The sequence below is a fragment of the Sapajus apella genome, unplaced genomic scaffold, assembly GCF_009761245.1.
Source record: "Sapajus apella isolate SASKATOON/1434 unplaced genomic scaffold, GSC_monkey_1.0 scaffold62, whole genome shotgun sequence".
NCBI lineage: Eukaryota > Metazoa > Chordata > Mammalia > Primates > Cebidae > Sapajus > Sapajus apella.
In genome coordinates this window covers 6,306,106-6,309,584 of record NW_022437002.1, presented here as the reverse complement: position 1 = coordinate 6,309,584, position 3,479 = coordinate 6,306,106, and the positions used below count along the sequence as shown (strand labels likewise).

Sequence of the window (3,479 nt, the reverse complement as noted above, 5' to 3'; positions counted from 1 at the left end):
TGCCAATTATATTACAAATTGGACCATGACCAAATGAGACCTTTTGGGTATACCAAGGTGGTTCAATATTCAAAACTCAATCAATGTAATCCATCATACAAGCTAAAAATGAGAAATCATATGATCTTATGAATTTATCTGACAAAATTCAATACCTATTCATCACAAAAACTTTCCAAAAAATAGAAATAGATGTAAATTACCTCAACTTGATAAAAAAGCATCTTCAAAAAAACGACAGTTGACATCACAACTAACGGTAAAAGACTAAGACCAGGAACAACATGTAGATGAATATCTCATTACTCTTTTTTTTTTCTTTTCCCAACTTTTAGGTTCAGGGGGTACATGTGCAGATTTGTTACATAGGTAAATTGCATGTTGCTGGGGTTTAGTGTGCAAATGATTTCATCACCCAGGTAGTAAGCATGGTACCTGATAAGTAGTTTTACGACCCTCCCATCCTCCCCACTCCACCCTCAAGTATTCCCCAGCGTCTACTGTTTCTATCTTTATGACCATGTGTACTTAATGTTTAGCTCCCACTTATAAATGAGAATATGTGGCATTTGGTTTTTTGTTCCTATGTTAATTTGATTAGAATAATGACCTCCAGCTGCATCTATGTTGCTGCAAAGGACATGATCTCATTCTTTCTTATGGCTGTGTAGTATTCTACGATGTATATGTACCACGTATTTTTATCCAGTCCACCACTGATGGGCATATAAGTTTTTTTTTTAATTTTTATTTTTAAAAGCCTACAGCTTTTAAAAGCACCCAGTATTCCCAGCGGTGTCCCATCCAAGTACTAACCAAGCCCAACCCTGCTTAGCTTCCAAGATCAGATGAGATCAGGCACATTCAGGGTGATATGGCCACAGAAGGGCATGTAAGTTGATTTTATGTCTTTGCTATTATGAATAGTGCTGTGATGAACATACAAAGGCAAGTGTCCTTTTGGTAGAATGATTTCTATTCCTTTGGGCCCAGTAATGGGATTACTGGGTCGAATGGTAATTCTGTCTTAAATTCTTTGAGAAATAGCCAAACTGCTTTCCACAGTGGCTGAACTAATTTACACTTCCATCAGCAATGTACAAGCATTCCCTTTTGTCTACAGCCTCACCAACATCTATTATTTTTTGACTTTTTAATAACAGCCATTCTGATTGGTATGAGATGGTGTCTTATTGTGATTGGTGGAAATGTTGATTTGCATTTCTCTAACGATTAGAGATATAGAGTATTTTTTCATATGCTTTTTGGCCAGATGTATATCTTTTTTTGAGAAGTGTCTGGTCTTGTCCTTTTCACATTTTTTAGTGGAGTTATTTTTTGCTTATTGATTTAAATTCCTTATAGATTCTGGATATTAGAACTTTTGTTGGATACATAGTTTATTAATATGTTCTCCCATTCTGTAGGTTGCATGTTTACCCTATTGATAGTGTCATTTGCTGTGCAGAGCTTTTTAGTTTAATTAGGTCTCACTTGGCTATTTTTGTTTTTGTTGTAATTGCTTTTAGAGACTTCATCATGAAATCTTTGCCAAAGGCCATGCCCATAATGGTATTTCTTAGACTTTCTTCTAGGATTAAAAAATTTATTTTAGAACTCATATTTAAGTCTTCAATCTATTTTGAGTTGATTTTTGTATATGGTGAAAGGAAGGGATCCAGTTTCAATCTCCTGCATGTGACTAGCCAGTTATCCCAACACCATTTAATAAATTGGGACTCCATTCCCCATTGCTTGTTATTGTTGACTTTGTCAAAGATCATATAACTGTTAAGTGTTCTTTAAACTGTTCCATTGGCAAAAGGGTCTTCTTTTGTACCAGTACCATCCTGTTTTGGTTACTGTAGCCTTGTAGTACAGATTGAAGTTGGGTAATGTGATGCCTCCAGCTTTGTTCTTTGTGCTTAAGATTGCTTTGGCTATTTGGGCTCTTTTTTGGTTCCATATGATTTTTTTTTTTTTTGAGACAGAGTTTCACTCTTGTTGCCCAGGCTGGGGTGCAATGCTGTGATCTCGGCTCACTGCAACCTCCACCTCCCAGGTTCAAGCGATTCTCCTGCCTCAGCCTCCTGAGTACCTGGGATTACAGGCATGTGCCACCACGCCCAGCTAAGTTTTGTATTTTTAGTAGAGACGGGGTTTCTCCATGTTGGTCAAGCTGGTCCGTTGAACTCCTGACCTCAGATGATCTGCCTACCTCAGGTGATCTGCCCACCTCAGCCTCCCAAAGTTCTGGGATTATAGGCATGAGCCACAGCACCCAGTCCCATATGAATATTAGAAGTTTTTTCTAGTTCTGTGAAAAATGACCTTGGTAGTTTGATAGAAATATCACTGAACCTGTAAGCTGTTTTGGGTTCTGTGGCCATTTTAACAATATTGATTCTCCTGTGCATGAGCATGGACTGTTTTTCCATCTGTTTGTGTTGTCTCTGATTTCTTTGAGCAGTGTTTTATAATTTCTGTCGTAGTGATATTTCACCTCCTGGTTAGCTGTATCCCCAGGTATTTTATTTTATGTGTGTGTGTGGCTATTGTGAATGTGATTGTTTCTTTTTTAAAATTATCTTTTCTTTTTAATTACACTTTAAGTTCTGGGATACATGTGCAGAACATGCAGGTTTGTTACATAGGAGTACACGTCCCATGGTGGTTTGCTGCATCCATCACCCTTTATCTACATTAGGTATTTCCCCTAATGCTAACCCTCCCCAATCCCCCTACCCTCTGCTATACCTCCCTTAACGCCCCCATCCCCTGACAGGCCATGGTGTGTGATGTTCCTCTCCCTGTGTCCACGTGTTCTCATTGTTCAACACCCACTTATGAGTGAGAACATGCAGTGTTTGGTTTTCTGTTCTTGTGTCAGTTGATTTGGTTGTCAGCTTGGACATTATTGGCGTATAGAAATCCTACTGATTTTTGTAAGTTGATTTTAAATCCTGAAACTTTACTGAAGTTGTTTATCAACTCTGGGAGCCTTGGGCAGAGACTATGGGGTTTTCTAGGTATAGAATCATATCATATGTGAAGAGAGAGAGTTTGATTTCTTGACTTCCTATTTGGATGACTTCTATTTCTTTCTCTTCCCTGATTGCTGTGGATAGGATTTCCAGTACTACATTGAAGAGGAGCAGGGCGAGTGGGTATCCTTATCTTGTTCCAATTCTCAAGAGGAATGCTTCCAGCTTTTGCCTGTTCATTATGAATGTTGGCTGTGGCTTTGTCAAAGATGGCTCTTATTATTTCGAGGTATGTTCTTTCAGCACCTACTTTGTTGTATCTATCGAGATGGTCATGTAATTTTTGTTTTTAGTTCTGTTTATGGGAGAATTACACTTATTGATTTGCATATGTTGAACCAACATATGTTTGCATCCCAAGAATAAAGCCTACTTGATCATGGTGGATTAGATTTTGATGTTCTGCCAGATTTGGTTTGCTAGTATTGTGTTGAG

General features: G+C 38.1%; 1 pseudogene; it reads right to left on the bottom strand.

Annotated features, from left to right (window-relative positions):
* Positions 1-768: 768 nt before the first annotated feature.
* Positions 769-886, bottom strand: LOC116529676 (annotated as a pseudogene).
* Between the last annotated feature and the right edge of the window lie 2,593 nt (positions 887-3,479).